Below are 21734 nucleotides of genomic sequence, written 5' to 3' on the forward strand. Positions count from 1 at the left end.
AAGACTGAACAGGTCAGCCTCAACTCCGTTCTCCAGCATTATTCACAGCTGCTAACGTGGACCAAGCAAGTACACTCAGAGAGGCTTCACATCAGGATTCACCCAATGATAAAATTGTTGAGGAAGGCAGCTTTTCACCTCTCCTCCTATGGACAGTGAATTGTATTGCCTTTTCTGCCACAGATCTAATAATCAAACTGGCTACCAGGAGTAACCTGATGGGAAATTAATAACTACACAGATTAAAAAACCAAAAGTATTATTATAGCCAACTGACGTATTACAAGATACAGTGAAAGCATATGTAATTGGGATAAACTTAACATATGACTGGTTCTTAAATTTTTTTAAAGACTTCTCACAAATGTAAAATGTCACAGAAACTATGTGTTCCTTGAAGACTGTCCATCTGAGTCATAGAATCATGAAATTGCTCAGGTTGGAAAAGACCTTCACAATCATCAAGTCCAACCACAGCCTAACCTTACTACCCTAACTCTAACAACCCTTCACTAAATCATGTCCCTGAGCATCACATCCAAATGGTTTTTAAACACATCCAGGGATGGTGACTCAACCATCTCCCTGGGGAGCCTATTCCAATGCTTAACAACCCATTCTGTAAAGAAGTTTTTCCTGATATCCAACCTAAACTTACCCTGGCACAACTTGAGGCCATTTCCCCTTGTCTTGTCACCTGTCACTAACGAGAAGAGACCAACCCTTCTCTCTGCAATTACCTTTCAGGTATTTGAAGAGAGCAACAATGCCTCCTCTCAGCCACTTCTTCCCCAGACTAAACAGCCCAGTTGCTTTAGTCTCTCCTCGACAAATTTAGGCTTGCCAAGTAATGATTATTTTGATCATAGCATTAATGATCATAATGATCATAGCAGTTTTTCAAACATCCAGGAAGCTCACACTGCTAGCACAGATGGAAATGAGCATTCCTCTGTCTCAGTAGGAGTTGGAACAGAATGAACAAAGTCTGAAACCATTATAGTCTTCCGACAGAATCAAGTGAAACAAAATTATCAGTAATATTTGAGATAACTCTTATTTCCTCATTGTTTACTTCTGACAAAAGGGTTTGCACCCGAACTGCTCACTGGATATAAAAGCAAGTTTCTCTTATTTTTCTAAACATGGGCAAAGGTACATCATAACTTACTGATCAGCTATTAATGTCTACCCACTAGTGAGTGTTGGCTTATGTATGCTCTCAGTTTTAACTACTGTAATGGGTTTGCTGTTCAAGGCCAAATTGTGATCAGACTTAAAACACATTATAAATGAACTAGGTGTTGTATAACTTCATGAAGAATATCTGTCAATTTCTAGAATTTGCTGTTAAGTGATATATACTCATGAATACGATTGTTCCAATCTCTGTAAGCTGGGTCCTTCAAAACCAATGATCTCCGGTAAACAAGTGACGGTGTGCTAGAGTTTGAAGTGTGCAGAAAGCTGAAGTTGAATCTGCAGGGTTTCCTGTTTGCTTGTTTCTTGCAGATCTGCAATTGCCGTTGGCTTAGCAATGCTTACAAATGGATTTTATGCTTTCATTTCATTGGAAAACAGAACTAACCATTGCCTTCCTGTCCATGATATTTTTGTTTGTGAACATCTTAAGCTGTTCTATCTCATTCAAAAATAAATACATAAAAAAATACAGACACATGAAAAACAACCTTGAATTCTGCACTGTGTTCTTCAAAATCAAAAGACGCAACTGTATATTTGAGTGAACGGAGACCTGAAACTTAGAGAAGAGTAATTTTATGTAAGCTTTCTTGAACTATCCAAATTCAAAATTTTGAATCAGATTTGTGCCAAGTCTATGCTTACTTGTGATACAGTCTATACACTCCAAGAAAAACTTGATTGCTAAGGACATTTTTTGTTAGACTGAAGGAAAAAAGAGGGGGAAACTGAATGATACCAGTCAGGAATTAAGAACAAGAATTTCTGAACTTATTTAATTCCATATCTTGCTAGTTCTTTAAAAAGTAGATAGGAAGAAACTGTATGTATCCTAGGTTTTGAGGCATACATTCCTTCCTTTTTTTTACAGTGTAATCAGAGAGGTGCTGGCCTTCTGAAGATTAGTACCCTGCAATTTTACAGAACATGTAAAGCCCATAAAGCACTGAGACTGTTTCTCAATGTCAGTTAAGAAATATCTGACAGGAAACACTGAAAGATGATAAACAAGCTAGATTAGAGACTAAACAGCATACAAACAAATGCAATATTGTCCAGCAGAACTATGATATACATAGTCTTTTTTAGCAGATGTTATCACCTGGAGAGATGTTACTCCATGCACATGTTTGTGGTGCGTATCAAGACCTGTGAGTCAGGCAGTTCTCCTTATGTAGTAAAACTTGTAAGAAGATCTGTCTTGTGAGAGATGTCAGATTTGAGTACTGCCAGGCTTATGCTGTTCCAGTTGACACACAGTTATTCTCTTTTATATACATGATCCTGAAAAAAACAGTTACAAATAAATAAAAAGTAAAGTCGACTTAAAAGGAGGAAAACAGCAACAAAGTGTTTCCTGTACATGGGAATTCTTTAGAAGATGACTCAATTAAGAGTCTGTAAGTCTGTGCTAGTTTTTCAAGCAAATAAGACCAATACAACACATGCTGATGATATCATATAACTCTTTTGCTAAATGCTAAGTTATTTTACTATCCCAAACTCAGGGTAAGCGTTTCCCAAACACTTGTTCTTTCTTGTTTGTAGTGAATATGGCCATGCATAGACTTAAGAGACAATGGAGGTGATTGCAGTGCTCTGTATTAGCCCAGAAAGAACATGCCCAGTTTTGTCCCACCTGTTACGAATGATGTGCAAATATTACTGACTGGTGACACTCTGGGAGTCCTCATCCTACTTCCTCTCCATGGGTGAGTGCTGTTCCATCAATGCCTCATGGCGCCATGCTGCTCTGCCTTAGATGAGGTGGATATGGATGATGCAGCACATTTCAAAGCAAATGCCCAAAAGTGGTCTCAGGTTTTTCAGCTGCTCCTGCATCCTCCAAAATGGAAGGGAAAACTTAACCCTATCTGCTCCGTGTGCTTGAACCATTTCTGCATGTTTCTCCTGGCCTCTGCCACACCAGTATCCCCTCTCCTTCCTTGTTGCACATCTAGCCTGTGCTGAGTAACAAACAAACAAAAAAATTAGATATTCTTCTGGCTGCTTACCTGTCCATCTTCTGTCCCCTTCTTTACTCTTTATAAGTTTTCCTTTTTTGGTTTTGTTAATTCTGGGTGGTTTTTTTATATTATTATTTTTATTTTTTTATTCCATTTGAGACAATTAGCCAATGGAGGTCAGTTTGCACTGCGTGTAACATGACATGGGACTACTTTTAATTAATCCTTGAATGAAGGTAGGAATAATCCTTTTTATCCCACCCCACTCATCATCAGAATTTCATAATGTGGAGGCAGATAGTAAATGCAAAATTAAGAAGATTTTATTTCTATTTCTTTGCTATCTTTCTGATAAGACACAGTATTTATTGCAGATATTGAAGGCGTGTGAACACTGAGGATACATACATTAGGCCTAAAGTAAAACTTTGTTCTCAGGAAAGCTAGGATAGAAATACTTTAAGGTTTACTCCCACACTACTTGAAGTCCTATTCAACCAAAGTCCTTGAGATTGTCCAAGAAAATTTTACATAATGGAATAATGCATCAAAAGTTATAAATACTTAGGAAAGAAGTGTAGAAAGTTGCTAATTTCATTCTATTCACAAGGCTTAAAACAATTATATTCTAACAACATTTTTAAACCTAGATGAACTGACCAATAAAGAACAAGACTCAATAGGCCAGCTATTGACAGTAACTTCTTGTCCGTATTCAGAAGCCTATTAGCTGGCCTGTTGAATCTTTTGAGTACAGGACAAAAAGTTACAGTGTGCCTGCACCACACAGCAAGACTGGGCCTCAAAGGCTTGCTACTGCTAAATGGAAAAAGCATCCGTGATCTCTTTTAGCAACAAAACTCAAAATATAGCAAGCAAAATAAGTTGATCTTTTATACCTGAATACATGGTGAACAGCTAAGGTATAAATAAAACATATCCTCAGCAAAGGCAAGACCCATGTTTTGCTGCAGGAAGTTATCATTAGCAGGCTCATGCTGGGAAATGGTTCTGGGCTCAATAACAGCTGATAGCACAGCACAGTAAAGAATTTCTAATCTAATTTGCTGAATATGATTCAGTTAATTCTTCCAAAATAAAATTAAAAAAAAAAAAGTAATTAACATGGCATGTAATTGTTATACTCCCCCAGGGCAACGTGCTTTCATCTCAGTACCTGTAACCGAGGGTTATGCATTTGATGCTGATATTTAGTCTTGAGGGCTTATTGTTGGAGGATTTCATTTTGGTACAGCACTTGATGCATATAATTAAATGAGCATGCTATTTATAAGCAATATTGTGATAAATATTCTGCAAATTTCTGTGTGTAACTTAGAGCTACAGCATAAGTGAGAAACCTGTCCCCTTGAAACATTAGTGTTATAGACAACAGAACATCCTGAATTTGGTAACTCCTTCCATCATATCACTCACTGCCCTTTACAGTAACACTGTAGGGAAATAGCCCACAGAATTGCATTCATTCATTGATATGAGAAATGGTGGAGTACTTCAGTTGTTCAGTTATTGCTCCAATAAAAGGCGACGGGAAGAAATCCTTAGTACCATACCATGGAAAGTTAGAAAGAAACAAACCAACAAATTATAAAACAGCTTTGAAATCCATGCCATTAATTTAGTATATGTAAGAACAATCTACTCCAGTGTTTTAAAAAAGAAAATGTTCATTTTTCCATAAGCTTGCTGAGTAAATTCTGGAATAGTCAGAAGATAATAGGCCACTTTTTAGTCACACATACACACAGAAAAAAAGTGTGTGGAAGAATTGGCAGGATTTGTTTATCAAAACTCTAAATTAGGACAAAAGAGCTGATGTTAATTAAAATAAAATAGGAGATAAATAATTTGTTAAATAAAGTTGACATTCTTTTGCTTCATTCAGATGTTTAGCGGAATACAGTTATGATATGAATCGATTGTTGGTTTTTTTAGTCAAAAAAGTTATCTGTTGAAAGCCGAAGAAATAATAAAATGGCAATTAGCTATCTGAACCATATCAAAATGTGTTCAAGAGCAGCAAGGATAGCTGAGGGCATTTTTTTTGCAGTGGGAATCCATAAAAGACAGGTTTTGAGATGATGAGGTCTTTTTTTATATATCTTACAAGGGCACACTGATTAGCAAGGTGGTAATCAATTAAAAGAACAGATCTTCATTACAGAACAAGTGGCATTGCTTGCTATATTGAATAGAAACACTGAGTGTTTTAAGACAAGCAAAAATAGAAAACCACAGTGAAAGTGAGCAGAGTCCAAGGGACAGTCATGTCTTCCTCAGCTCTCTGTGAATTTCTTGGGCCAAAAGGAATGAATAAACTACTGAATGTGATGAGAGGTCCTGGCAAATCCTCCTTCTAAGTTGCAGCAAGGCTGTTGTGCCTCCCCTACAGTAGTCATACCGAGACCTGTGTGGTTGCCAACACCCTCTAAGTCACAGTCCAATTGGTGATGGATTTGAAAGGATGAACAGAATGCTCAGAAGAATAGAAAGATTGCAGTATCTTCCTATGAAAGAATGCAACAGTCTGGTTTATTTAAGTAAGATTTTCCTACACCTATGTCTGATAGTTGCAAATTTTTCAGTCTGTCACCCAGGCTTTTTAATTCGGTTCACTCAGTGAAAATGCAAGGTACTTGAACTAAAAGAAGAAAAACAAGATATAAGCCCTTTTTTTTTTTTTTTTTTTTAAGTGAGTGGTCAAAACTTGGACCATCTCACCAACCACTGCAATAGATTCTCACTATAGGCAAATTATAGACAAAGACTTTAGTTTGCTTGTTTGTTTGATTATATTTCCCTTCAAGGTCTATTTCAAAGAAGACATATGCTGCACTTCAAGTCATTAATTGGCAAAACCTGTGCTTCAAGAGGAACAAAGAAAAATAGGGAAATTGTCTTGGCAGCTTTTGGATGAGAGAGCAGAAAAGAGCTTTAGAAAAAGCTTAAGTTTAATTATTTCTTCTATAGAGGAGCTTCTTGTTCTTCACAGAAATCATCTGGCAGAAGTTAACAGAGGTAGTCCCATGAAACAAATAAGCAGGCTGTGGCCCCATATTAACAATGGCAGGATCATAGCCATATGTGAGAAATAAATGTAATAAAATTGTCAGTATGATTAAGTATCTTCTTCAAGTGCAATAAAATGGCAACCACCAACACTTCAGTATAAAGCATGAAAGGTACTTGATTCACTTCACTCTCACTATATTAAGTACAACTATTGTTTTCTGAAAAGTATATTTATTTTTACTTCAGTGCAGTGTTCATAAGCACACCACAACAAAGAGAAAACAATGAACCCCTGGGGAAAAAAATCGCACTGAGGAAACTGCAGGTTCTCTTTTCTCAAAAGTGATACAACACAGTTTTCATGTCCATTCAGGCAACTCTAAAAAATTCAGATCCTTGAGGAAAAAAAAATCCTATAGCTAGGACTTCTGTGTTTGAAATGATTTCAAACACTGGAAAAATAACAAACTCCAGCAACAGTATGCAAATTAAACTAGAATAATATCTCTTCTGCTGGTGTAACTACAGGCTTCAGTTCTTGCACTGAAGATAAAATTTGTCAAACAATGTTATCTGATCATGTTTGTTATAAATCTGAGTTTTTTACACTCATAATTAATTTAGATATTTTGTTTAAATCTAAGTATAGGCCAGATCTGTAGACCCTTAAGAGTCATCAATTTCTTTAGATACTTTGGACTCTAGCATGCATGTGATTCGTTATATAAGATTAAAAATTGAACCATAAAGCCTACTGATAACAATATTTGGAAACTTCTTGAAATATTTTATTTGCATTCATTCATCTAAACTATCCTGATGATTTCAAGAGTTTTATTATGATTTCAAATCTGGTATATATCTTCATCATTTATTGGAGGTACTCCTGATTTGCAGCAGCCCAAGTGAAACATGCAGACTTGAATACTTCAATCACATAACCAAAGTTGCATGCTTTTTATGTGTCAAAATACAGAAGTTCTGCTGACAAAACCAAACATAGTTGGACTAAAATACAGATCAATCAGCAATTAAAAATTAGATGTGGAAAAACACTATTTAAAAGATCCTTTGTCACTTTGTTAAATCAAAATTGATTTACATCTTACAATATAACATCTTTGTTAATTTGGCTTCCTGAGATCTGTAGATGACAAAATACTCCATATTATTAGTAGAGCAGAGAATAAGTTAAGATTAAAATTTCAGCTTCTGGATCTTATGCTATCTATCACTAAGTCTATATAATCCTATTTTCTGCATTCTTGTATGGATTCTACCTTCACCGTCTATACTAACAGACGTTAGAATTTCGCTCTTGAAGTCTAAGGAGTTACAAAAGACTTGCATTGTGGGAACTGAAAACTGAACCTGGACCTTTTGGTGTGCTATTCATTCTACTTGAAGTTTTGCTGCACTAACTTCAGGGAAATTCAACATCTCAGTCATGTTTGTTCTTTAAAGTACTCACTTCGGTATATTCATATATGTGTTGAGGAGTCTAGAGCTGCACCCACTTCATACTGACCTCCATTTATCCTATCTTTTTGTGTTCAACTGAGAGGCAGTGCAAATATCCAGTATATCAATCACTCTTACCATCTTTGTTTGCATCACCCGTAGCTCTCTTGAAAGTGCACTCGGTCCCACCCTCCAAGTCATTAATGGAATTTTTATACTGTATCTATCTCAGTATAACAGCCTAGGTTGCATCATTAGTGACTAGCATCCAGCTGGACTTTGTACTGCTTGATTTTAATCCTTTTAATTTATTAATTCCACCAGCCCACTCTCTGGCTGTCTGTTGAGCCCAAGCTTCACCAGTTTGTCTATGAAGATATTGTGGGAGACAGTGTTGAAAGCTGTAGTAAAGTCAAAATAAGCAATATCCACCAAGGCAGAGAAGTCTTATTTGCTTTATGACAACTGAAACATTTTCAGAATAGTTTCTAACATATACATTACAACAAAATGTGCACAGCATTGTCAGCTACACCTCTCTTCATCCATGCATCAAATAAAATACATTCCACATGATCACCAGCTAAGCACTGGGAAACTTGCCAAACCAAAACTGTAAGATATTCCTTACAGTGGAGAGTTGGGGAAGCTGTCTTATGTTATTTAAACTGTATTGTTTGAAAATAATGCTAACCTCTTAAAAGTTGAGGTCTTCCATTCCAAATCCGGATATGATATCACCAATACCAGATTAGATATCTCCCTAAAATTTACAGTATATAGTCTGATGACAGGCAAGAATTTTTCTGAAAGACAAAGTACTTATTCTGGGGAAATTCTTACCCACACCTTTCCTTCATTCTTTTCCCCTTCTTCCCTGTCTTTCCTCTATATCCCCATGCACTACTCACTTTTTCTGTTTCATTATCTGTGTTCCTGAAAACATTATTTTCCCTGCATGAAGATTTGTGCCTTCTCCTCATTATGGGATGTTTAAATTCTGAAAAAAACTGAGAAGTACTATGCAGTAAACACAAACTAAGAGAAAAGACAGGAGAAGCAGTAGCATATGGAAAGTAAAAAATACATTGCAAACAGAACTGATCAGGAAGAATGAACTCTTGTGGAAGGGAGCCTCTTACTTTACCTTTAACCAACCTTACAGAAATCAAAAGAAAAAAAAATTCTTAAGGCTGGAACTTATGAAAAATTCTACTTTGAAAAACCCATTGGAGAGTATTTCTAAAATGATAACTATATAGCAGAAGCAGTAGCTACAGGGTGAAATTACCCCACTGGTCAATTTTCATGGTATTTTATTTAACTGAATGACTGCCTGATATCCCAAAAGCCCTGACACCAATAACGTCTGGAGTTTCCAGAGTTTTCATACTGAGATATTCCTGACAAACCTGTGCTTTGCTCTACTCCATAACTCCAGTTACAAGATCTCCCTGAAGAAGGAGATTTGGGGTCCCATAATTTTGAAAAGGAACATACCTCTCATGCAATAATTTATTCCTTTAGTTGATAACTTCAGTGTAAGTAATGGCTGTATAATATCTGTTCTTTCTTCAGATCCCAGTAACTTTATCTTATGTATTTTCCTTTCTTACAGTTTTTCTCTTCCTCAACCTTCATAGTATTCTACCATAGGAGAAAATCTTCTTGGTACATCTGAAAGACCCCCTATCCCAAAATGATCTCCTTTTGTTCATCTCCATGTGGACTTTGGCCAATTCTTATATATTCTCCTTGCCTTTTTAGTGGCAGAAAACACAATATATACATGCATATATATATATATATTTGCACATATATGTGTGTGTGTGTAAGTATGGTTGTTTTGGTTTTATTTAATTCTTGTTTATCATAGCTAAACTGGGCAACAGAAGAGTATGAGGGCGCTTCTTGCAGACTTTGAATAATCAGAAGCAGATGCATGTGAAGCAATGGCATGTAAAGTAGAAACTTAATTGTGTAATTGATCATTCTTCTTGGACAGCTCTGGAAAATTGATAGAGTCAATCTTTAAAACTTTGGTTATACATTATAAATGTGCAAAGCAATTCATTAAACTGGACAGGGAGTGAGCCATATATATGTATCTGGAAATTCAAAATACTTTTAAAAGAAATATATACAAGGAAAAGGCAGTAAGATAGGAGCAATAAACATAGCTAATTATCTGTCCACTCTTGCCAGTTCTGTTTAAGCTAAAACATGGAGGGCTGCAAAACAGTAGTCCATCAGAATATAAGTGGCCCTTAAATTTATTTTAAAACAAATTGAATGCCAGGTACAAATACTGCGGTAGAAATGAAACCATGGACTATAACTACTAAAGCTGTAATTTCTGGTTGCTTTCTTTAATCAAAAACAATACTGAACAAATATAACTATTTATTCTCTTGTTTATTTTATGGTGCAGACAACAGGGTGTACACAAGGGTTGCCATGAAAATCTTTGTTAATTTTTGTCTAATATGTAGCTATTACACTCTACTTTTCATAAAAAATGTATTACTACTAACTATAAATCTTAGATATACTATTATTATTGCTTGAATTAAGGAATTACCTTTGCAGCTTCATTGTATCACTAAGAAAAATGTCTCCTCGTGTTTGATCACGTGACTAAGCTATCGTTTAAATCATATTAAAGAAGCAAATATAAGGAATGCAAAAATGCCAAAAGATGGTAGAAAGTCAGTATACAACGTAATTATCTTCGAAGTCGCCATTTTTCTGTGTTGGACAAAGTGTATTCACTGCTTACAGAAATGCCCATTTTTCAGAGGGATCTCTTTGTGTAAATCATTTTACCATTCTCAGATTCAGAGCTAGCAACCATATGAGAGTATTTTTTCACTTTACTTTTTGTTTGGAATAAAAAAATATGCAGTATGCAGCATGAAAAATTGGTTTGGTTGTCTAGAAAGTGCAGTAGATACTTAACTGTATTAGGATCAATCACAATGAGTACATTAAACATAAGTTCTTGCTTTTGACAATATTCAGGTCACAGAGATCACAGAGGAAAAAGACAAAACTGGAATTGAGATCAGTCAAAAAAATATATTTAAAAATTATACTGTAGTTGCAAAACATTCAACAGGGGAAAAAATCTTTGTTATTTTGTTGTGAAACTACAGTATATTACCAGCTCCATGATAATACAAAGAAGACATGCCCTCTTTTCTCCAATTGCTGAGTGATTTACTAAGGAACATTAGTCAAGTAATAGTTGAACTAAAGAATATAATATCATCCTGGAGGCAGAATAGCTTTATTTCATAAAGGCTCTTGTGCAATGTCGCTTGCAAGCATTTTGTCGAACACCAGAGGTTTACAGAGAGAAAAATTTCATATCCAAGAAGAATTTATTCAGCACACACAAAACCCTCATATGGCAGCCCTTTTTTTTTACTGATACCCTGAACATCTTCCAAAATCTGTATAAACCATTGCTACTGCTGTTCACATTTAAAACATTGCATGGCAAAGCCAAGGTTTCATATAAATATCTTTCCCCCTTTAGTTTAACATGAGGTTAAGATGGGAGAAGAGGACTTTGCACTGTCCTTAAAAGAAACTATGATGCTTGCAAAGGTGAAGTTTTGAAACTGTCCTCTGGTTTAAAATGCCATTCCCACAGGAATTTAGCACAATTTCTCTACTTAAGTCAGTGTCCTTCTTGGGAAAAGGTGCTTGAGCAGCAAACAGGATCAAAAGAGCCAGAAAGTTTCTCCTGATTGTCAGAGCAAGCCACAAGGAGCTAGTTCAACTCATGGTCAGTGTGGTTGGGAGCTAAGGTAGGAACTAAATCACCCCTCATGAAACAAACACAGGGACTCAGCACCTATGTGATGGCAGCAATAGTGACTCTGTGAGCTCAGGAGCATCTCTGCCTCTATCTGGATGCAGAAGAGAGACAGGTAGGGATTAGAATGGGACCTCAGGAGCCTGGGGAACCTAGTCTGAGGAGGGCCTGTGTCCAGCACCCTCCAGAAATTGGATCCTTCTGGGAAAAAGTACGCCTTTTGGCCTGGAAAATGATTGAAGTAAATTGCATCATTGAAAGAAAAATAAATAAATAAAATTACACCTTCTCATTTGCAAATACAATTACCTAAAACAAACATTAGAGAAAGAAAAATGTCCAGTTGAAAAATGAGTCCAACAGTTCAGTACATTTGTTTTATTAACACAAGAATTCTTCCTAAAAAGTAAACTACGAGACGGAGAACAAAAGAGAAGGATGAGATGGGACAAACTCCAGGAATAAGAATACCACACTCCTGAGCATGAGTGCATATGAATTGCACATTTTTTCTAGAAAAACTACTGTTTTATTAGTTACCTAGTGTGTGTTCAAGGAACGTTTGGATATTGTGTTGGGGGGTATGGTTTAGTGAGAGCTCTTGGTGATAAGTAGATGTTTGGACTGAATGATCTTGTAGGTCTTTTCCTATCTTGATATTTCTGTGATTCTGTGATTCTTTTGTCTTCTTTATTGTCCCTGTAGAATGCTGTTATGTGGCTCGCATTCTCACAGTGACAGTCTCTGACAGTGTAAACACAATCAATATGAGTTTTTTGGTGTTTTTTTTATCCCTGAGAAATACAGTTGTGGAAATTGAAAAAAATAAAAAAAGAAAACAAAAACAATTTCCCCCCTCCCAGTGGAAATTGTTACTGAGAAATTTTGACACAAACTTCCTTTTGGGCAAACGGAAAGAAAACCCATTAAGGAGTGTTAGATATAGAGATTTTGTAGTCTTTGCTTACTAATCCCTTGGACTACAGATAACAGAAATACTGTATCCTTGTAATTTTTCACAGATATCAGCTATTGGCCTTTATGAGGAAAACAGGATTGCCCGGACCAGATATTCAGTTGTAGGTGGACCACTTATATGATGCAGCACAGATGTTCCTGTGTGTGTGTTTAAGGCCTAAAGCTTAAGGTGACTGCAAGATTAAAAAGGAGATCCTCCTAAGGCACTCATGCAGAAACAGTACCTTGTATATGCAGGATATGTATGTTGTGAAGTTGTGATGAAAAGAACATTACATATAGGTATTTCACAGTACACAGGCTGAAGAAGGTGTTGAAGACATGAACTTCCTTTATGAAGCACTGTCTTCTCAAGTCCTCCTTGTTCTTTCTATGCATTGAATACATGGAAGAAAAGTATTTGATAACTGTAAGCACATGATAAAAATGAAAACCAACTAGGCAGAAATAAAAACAGAGTATTACCATACTCACATCAGCTCAAATAGATTAGGCATTCCATGAAGTGTATTTCCCTTACTTTGTATGGAATTACTCCTGTAAAATAACAGTATAGCACTTTTTTTCTTAAACAACAACGAAATGCCTGGCCCGAGTCCAACAATTTAATTTTTTTTTTTTAATGGTCCCTATTGCTATGGCCTCAAGTTCATCAGCTCTTCCGATTTTCAGAAATACCCTTAAGTCTACAAGTGAAAATTCTTGAATGTTCAAGATCTCTGAGGAAGGTAGTTCAGTCATTTCCCTAAATTTAGAGGAATCTTTCAGCCAAGTATCTTAGCAGAAGTTAGCATTTGAGCTTGATGAATTTTTTTTTGTTTGTTTGTTTTAAAGGATGATAAAAAATAGGCCCCTTGAGCTATGAAGACCTATTTTGCAAGCTTTCTTTGGATTTCTCCTTTTATCTTCTGCATTTTCTCTATCCTTTTATAACCTTTTCTTTCCTGCGAGATAAAATAAAATGAATAATATCATGTATTAGTTTCTCTCCTTGTCCGCTCCAGAACAATATTTCACATTTTTCCTTAGTTTTTCCCTTTACCACTCTTTTCTAAAAGCTAACAAAGGAAGAAGGAAAGAAATACTGGAAAAAAAAAACCAACAAAAAAAAAAAAACAAAAAAACTCCATCCCTTCCTCCCTCCCTCTCCTCCTTCTCTCTCCTTTCCTCCCTTCCTTCTTGCCTTCCTGCCTTGTACTCAGCTTGTAAAGTAGATGTGTTAAGCACCACTTCAATACTTCATTGTTGAGACTGAGACAAAGTTTTAAATATTTAAACTTTTCACAAAACAAAAGCTCTAAATAACTTTCATCCAAAACACTTTGCTTCATCATTTAATAGTAATGAAATACCAGAATTTCCTTTGTGTGCGCTGGTACAGTCATGCTTTGAGTATAGCTCAGTCCATTCCATTGCTCTTCTCCCACTGCTGCCAGGCAAAAGTTATCCGATACTCTGTGTATGTAGATGCATACTGCAAAGATGTGCAGTCTTCTCCTTGGGCATGGATCCCTGGTCAAGCTTTATCACCAAACACCCCGGCAATGCATATAGGTAGCTCCAAAAGTAATGTCTCCTATTTATTTCCATGGGAACTGCAATAGATACAAAGAGCACAATATCACTATGTAGTAGAGAAGATTCTAAGCTACAAAACTCTATTTTTCAATGTAGTCTCCATCAACGTAGTCATTAGCTATGCATTTTTACAGTGATGAACAAGAGCTTTCACATGACACTTGAAAACATCTGCACCAGAGAAGATGAACCACTGTCACTATTGCTACTGCTGAAATGCTCCACCCACTGCCTCACTGTGCTCACATCCACTGTTTGGTTTCCATAAATATTCGCAACCATTGATGAATGTCAATTGGTGCCGTTTATTTCTCATGGAGGACTACAATTACATACCTTTGCTTCATCTGCAATTCTGTATAAGACATCATTTCCTCAAACTGCCCCTCTGCTGCCATCACACAGCAACATAATGTAATGGATTATTTGTGGGAAGTTTCTGCCTCTATTGCCATACTGCCAACATCCATTTCTGACAACATAGGCTGACATAATTAAATAGGAGGCATTACAGTGCAGCCTTTGAAGTTTCCATGAAATGCCATATAGATTTAGCCAGAGCACTCAGAAGGAAAGATGTAGAACAAGTCAGAGTAACCTGTAGATGGAGAATGGAGTAGCAAGACCTTTTTAGGAAAACCCTTCTGTCACAAGAGCTTATGTTTTTCCCTTTACAAATTTATTTTGATAAGACTGCCCTTCACTGCTGAGCAGCATCTCAGCTATACTTACCATAAAGTTTTGAGGTCAAGTAAAAATGAATATTCTGACTGAATAGCCTAAAATATCTGAGTGTTGAAGTCACTAAATGATTCATAATTATCAGCTTCATCTGCATTTTTTATCTTTTGCTCTTGCCTGTATTGAGTCATGAGTACTGGATTACTCCTCAATCGTTAAAGAGTGAAATGTACTCCGATGGACGAACCAAGGGTCACACATAGCACATGCATTCCAAAAATAAAACTCTCAGACTTGTTGCTATGAAATTTCAGTCCTTCCACTGGTTTTTCTCTGCCAGTCATTTGCTCAGTGAATAGTCCCATTCACCTCATCAGGGAGGTACAAGTGGAACAAGGTGTTGTTCGTCCTGAAAGCACCAGGATGTGGCTCTCCGGCAGCGATAGAGCCATGCTCACAAGGGACTCTTCTGCCTCCTTATGCTTCTCTTCCTTACAGCTCCCTTTGGTTTCACTCGATTCTTGTAAAGAGCCTCTTATAATACATTTACAATTAAACATGCTTTGTTTATCACTTAAGAACTTTTCTTCCAGTGAGGAAATTTTGAACTGGAAATTGTAGCACTTTCAAATTCCACAACCAGGGTATCATTTTAAGATTTTACTGTGGCTTGCATAATTCCTTATGTCTGCTGTTTTCCAGCCTCAAGTGTAGGGAGTTCAAAATTCTTGCTCTGAACCTCATTATGCCGTTTCCATTAAGAAAAAGAAATTTCAGAGCCACAGAGATGTTATGACTCAGCTTTGATACTGAGGAACTTCGTTTCACTAAGCAAATATTTCTCATATGATGTCTGAAAATCCACCCTAATTAGTGTCTCTTTGCAAGCTAGGAAGAAAACTATTGTCACAGCTTGTCTCAATTCATACACTTCTATTTGATCCTATGTTGATGAGCTGTAACCTAATGTTCTTCTAAAAACTAAGAAACAACCCATTGTTACAGCTAACAGGCTCAGCTTTCAAGGTTGTGCATACTCTGGTCCATGGAAGTCAATAGGCATGAGCTGGAAAGAAACAGGCAACTTTAATCTGGGGAAAATTAATTGCCTGAGCTTATTTAATATTTCTGTTACTCAGACTGTTTAGCAGCCCCCAGCAAAAGGTTCTGTTCAGCAGCAGATCTACAAGATGTAGTTCCCAGCTCACACTCCCTGATTCATAATAATTGGCAGCAGTCTGTGAGCGCTAAGAAAGGTCCAGATGTATTCATTAGCAGCTTTTTAAAAGTAATAGTAAACAGCACCCACCTGCATCTGTTCTTCAGTGCTTCCAGAGGATGTTTTCTCAGCACCGTATGTTGAGAGAGGATAAGGCATGAAGGGTCACTGAAGCAGTTCACAAGGAGAATAGTTAGCAGCATGTAGACAGGGTGAGGAACTGGGTGTTTGGAGCTGATGATGAGAGAGCAGTTAGGAGATGGCACCCTGGAAAAGAAGACTGAATGCTTGATTGTATCTAAAAGCAGCTGTCAGACAGGAAGGCAGACAGCAGGTTGTAAGCTTGTTTTGTTTTATTTTCAAAGCTTCATAAGGGAAGTAAAGAAAAAAATGTCATATTTAAAAATATTCAGAAAATAAAGAAAGGTATCAAAGTGTTTCTTAGAAGTAGTGCATCTTGGACTTGGTTTTCAGAATGTTTTGCAACTATTTATTCAATTTAGTAGTGAATGACTAAAACAGTTTGTCAGCATCACTTGGTGCCTATTGTGGGATTCTTTTATGATCTCAATAACAAGAAACCGAGATTTCTTTTATTTTATTTTATCCTTTATTTATTTTATTTTTATCTTTTCAGCCAAAACCACACATGAGGTAGTTTCACATGGAGTCCATTTATCTGAGATAATATTAATTCCACCATGAAACAGATGAGATAAACCCACTCTCCAGAAATATCCACCAGTCTGTATGCAGGTGACAGAGTGCATCCTGAAACATCCAGGTATCTCATTCAAAATGGGATGATGAATCCATGCCAGCAGTCTACATGGAGATGAAAAATGGGTCCCCAGGAACTATGGTTTGGTGAAAAATGTATTAATCAGAAAAATTTTTCTTTGTTGTTCAGGTCTCTTAAGTGAAATTCTGGAAATGAGTCTCCAGGAAATTCTTCTTCAGGGATTTCTGTTGACATCTTATTTATAGAAAGATCACTGGGATTTTTGCAGTTGCCTGTGATTAGATCAAGGTGTTATCCCTGGCAGGGTGGACACAGCTCAAGATCCCCTTTGCATCGTCATCAGCCCATTGAGAGCAAACCCAGACATGCTTAGGACTTCCATAAGCCTTAGTACGCAACAGGCCTGTAGAAACATTTGGCTCTTAAACTTTGGTTTGCTCACCAACCTTACCAGTCCTTGAATTCTTCTTAGAAGGAAGAAAGGCCCTGATGCTAGCTACTGTGATTCCTGGCAAGTGGCAGCATTGGAGAAAGGAAGGATGTAAGACTGTGTGCTCAAGGGCTCCTTTCCCTTGCTCCTTGGTACCAGACTGAGGGCTTACAGAAGGTTGTAGACAGCAAGGAATTCGATAAAGGAACTCTTGGACTTCTGCTAAGCATGAGACTGATTTGCTCAACACAGAGTGTAAAATCCACGAGCAGCAAATTCTCATTTCAGTCAAACCTTAGCTTCTTGTCAGGCTTCCATCACCTTGCTGGTGTTTTAAGAAGACCTTTCTGAACAGTTTTTAAAAACAGTACATTATTTTGTTCTCAGGCAGTACAGTCCTTTAGGCCTATTATTTGATATTTCAATAGCACTAGCTCATTACTGGATTGGAATTGCTTCGTGCAGCGAATTCTACAGATTTTATAAAGTGGTTGTGGTTTTCTCACCATCAAGAAGATGGATGCATCTGAGCTGAAGCAGCTGTGATTATCACTGGCCCAGAACATGATCTTCTAGCACAGCAAAAGTTCATTTTTCAAAGAAAACCATCAGCACCATTGACTCATTCCTCAAGATCAATTTTATCCTTTGTTAGGTGGTGATAAAGTAGCAATATATACTTTCTACGTATATCTGTATACCAACATGTTTCATTCTGGAATATTTTGAGCAGTTCTCTGATAATGCAGAAGTTATCCTTTAATTATATCAAGAAGTTATAGGTCTTATCTTTACACTCACCCTAGGTGATGTGATAAATCATACTGAATAGTGACCTGCCCTGAGAGAAAATAAGTCTGTTGTATTATATGTAGACTTAAGCAACCATAAAAAAAAGAAAGTAGAAAGATATCCTTGAGAATATCCATACACTGGTATGGCATTGGTAGCTGGTAGTGAGCAATTATGTTGTGCATCACTTGTTTCATATATTCTTTTATCATTATTATTATTACTATTATTTTCTCACATTTTCTCCCCTACTAAAATGCCTTTATTTCAGCCTATGATTTTTACCTTTTTACAGTTCTGTCCCCTATCCCACTGGGGGAGTGAGTGAATAGCACTGCAGTGCTAAGCTGCCTGCCAAGGTTAAACCACAACACCAAAAGCTTCCCTGTTCCTATCTAACTCATCGAAATTAAGTGGGTTTAGAAAAAAATTGAACATTTTAAACAGCCTAAATTTCTTTTCCCATTACCTTACATTTTGCTTTCAATCCTTGTGATGCTGTGATTTCACAAGTTTTCCATGTCAGTTTACCAACTTAGTGAGGAATCAAAGGAATAGATATGTAACTAAAATAGAGTACTTCAGAAAATAGACCTCTCTGAGAAGTATATCTAGAAGATTTAACATTTTTTATTTTTCCTTTTCATGTCTGATTAGTTAGAAATATATTTCTTCTTGAAGAAAATTAGTTAGGGAACTTCCATTTCTATGATGCTTCTGAAACCAACACTGTTCAGGCTTTCCTACAATAAGAAGAAAATTTAACAAAACTTCAAAAATTAACCTGACTATTGAGTTTCATCCTCTTCATTTACTGCTGTTCATATTTCTGTAATTATGCAAATGATTGGTTTCTCTTGAGACATAACTGTATAGATAGCATCATTATTACCATAAAGAATCCCATCAATGCACAAGTAAACATACTTAATTCACTATTTACTTAACTCCCCCATGACCACACAGAGATATGTCTTATGATTTATTGTAAAGAAGTTATTTTATTTTACTGAAAGTTTGTGCCTTAAAATATTTTAATGACTCTGCTCAGAAAGTGTATGCCTTCCAAACACAGGCTTAGTTATGTTGCTGCAGACCACCTAAAAATAATGCAGACATTCCTAAAGCATTTAGACCACAGGCTGTAAACTACTGCTGAGGGTGACTATATACAAAAATAAAATAAAATAATAAAACAAATCCAGATGTATGGTATAATATTCAAGTTGGTTTTTTTTTTTTTTTTTTTTGTGAACAAACTAAGACCAGCTCCTGAATAATTCAGCCTAATCTGTGGGGACTCTATATTCAGATATGTTCAGTAATAAGGAAAAATCATACAAATTCAAAAGTTTATTTGCAGAGTAAAGTAAACTTCATTTTGAATATAAAACTCAGTAGATTCATCTTTTATTTTTATAATCAATATGTTGTAATTAAATACCTTGTATAGAGTGAGTGATCTCAGTCAAGTATCTGAATAATTTCTAAAAATTGCAGGCAAATTAGGGCAATCTATCTGGAAAGTTTTCAAAAGAAAAGGAGTTACTTTTCCAGTGCTTAAAGCAGAATAGCTCACATGGTGATCTGGGGAGCAAATTCTTTGCTTCTGTTGAGTATATATGAAGAGAACTTCACACATTCTTTTTAAGAGCCCCGTACAGTGTATCATAAAATAGAAAGCAATAGGAAAATACTGTGAAAAACTCAGCACATGCTATTGAATGTAAAAGGTATCAAGTGTTACTGCTAAGTACTGGAATAAATGTATACATCTGTGTAGAAGCCAGTTTTCCTGAGTAAGCAGTCATCAGTAAGAACTGCTTAAATTGGAAAGGTACAAATCCACACTGTACTACTTGCTTGAAAATACTTCCATATGTGCACTCAAGCACAGTACAAAATTCAGGTCTTAGCACTTCTGCTTTGGTTGCTTCTTCCAGATAAGAAGAAGGGGTTAATCAATAAAGTGGCCCTAATGTTAACAAAAGGAAATTCATTAGATGCCCACATTTGGTAAGAATTCCTGGAACAAGTGTGTTCCATGACGCAGGCATCTTTTCAGCCGCTGTTTAACAGAGGTTTTATATAACAGTGTGTCATATAGTTGGGGCCAGAGATCACAGCTGGACAGCACCAGGCCCTAGTTGGTTCTATGAAAGGACTCACATTTGTGAAATTCCCTGTATGGCTTCAAAATAGCTATGCCTGACGTGGAAAATAGAATTTCATGGCTCCTTTAAAAGGCATTTAACCAGATTATACTTTAAATTACTCAGAGAAAAAGAATGAGGTTCATTTTTAGAATAAGAATGTACAACCATCAATAGGATGCAATTCTCTTCAAGATTAGAACCAGAGATTGGTAGCCACATACATACTGGATTTCAAATTGCCAGAGGAAGCTTAAAACTAGATCTGTTCTTATCCTAGGAGAGCCATGGTGATCTGAGGATACTGAATGAATCATGTTCTTCATGACTCAGAGACTTTGAAAGAGGCCTAGCTTTTAAATGGATGTTGGGATGTGAGGGTCTTAATAAATAAGGGCTTGTTTTTAGCATACAGACAGTTTTGTTGCATCCAAGTTATACAGGAGTTTTCCTTCTGGTTTAGTGTAGTGTTTTACAATACACACAGGAGTGCATTTTTTCCTGTTCTAAGCAGTAAGGCACATGGGATTTATCCCTGCTGGTTTTTAATATATTTTTTTCTGTTCATTTTCTTTTTCAGTAATGAATTGTAAGGTCAAACCTAATGGCAAAGTTCCCTCTCAACATCAGCACAGAAAAAGGGATGGGGGCTGAGAAATAGCAGAGGGACAGGACAGTATGTTGTTGGAAGAGCTTCTGGAAATTTGCATGCTGGTGGCACAGCATGTGAAATTCTTTCTGTGTTTGCATTCTGGTCCTAATTCCTTAGTTTACTTTCCTTTTAGCTACTGAGTGCCAACTTATTGCTGCTACTGCTACTATCGTGAACTCCTGACTCTCAGTGTGTGCGTGTGCATATCTCCATATATTCTGTACATGCACTTTCATAGGAGGGAATTTCAGAGTGTAGTTTTCTAGAACATCTTGTCAATAGTCTTTAAAAATTCTTTAATAGTAACTTATAAACATGAATTATAGGTTTCAATGGCATCACAAATATGCGCAAAGTCACCCTGCTGGGTTTTATTACACTGGTATCTCTGCAGCAGTGAACAGAAGACAGTGCACACTGCTTTAAGACCAGACTATGAAAGGACATTCCTAGGAGTTAAAAGATATAGTTTCCAGATGGAAATTTGGAATTTTAGGAAGAAAAGTTGGATTTGAATATTCTCCACTGTAAACCTACCCCTGTTTTTATTAGAACATATTCTAAACGGGTCGACACATAGTTTCTTCTTTTCTAGAAGTGGCCAAAACATTAAATCAGCTGAAATCTCTTGATCCTGTGCAGTTGAACCTTGGAACAAACAATACCAGCTGGCAGGATTTTGGTGCCAGTACTCAATATTCAAACACCAAACCCAAATCAGTCCTTATCTTAGGGACTTATATATATAGCTACAGAGGGAATAGTCATGAAACCTTACTTCAGTCTAGATAATATCTCTGGACTTCACTCACATAAGATAAAGGTGATAGGTTAATTCTATCTTCCTTATGTGAAAGCATAATTCCAACACAGTAAAGACTCAAGTCAGTTATTTTGCCATATTTGGGGTTTACGAACTGGTCTTCAGTTTGTCTTTTCAATACCCTTGTATCTCTTTTAGATACATCACAAGAACCAGTTAATGCTAGAATATGATTCTGCTGTGGAAAAATGAACTGTGG

This window comes from Tympanuchus pallidicinctus, unplaced genomic scaffold (genome assembly GCF_026119805.1).
Source record: "Tympanuchus pallidicinctus isolate F22 unplaced genomic scaffold, pur_lepc_1.0 scaffold1, whole genome shotgun sequence".
NCBI lineage: Eukaryota > Metazoa > Chordata > Aves > Galliformes > Phasianidae > Tympanuchus > Tympanuchus pallidicinctus.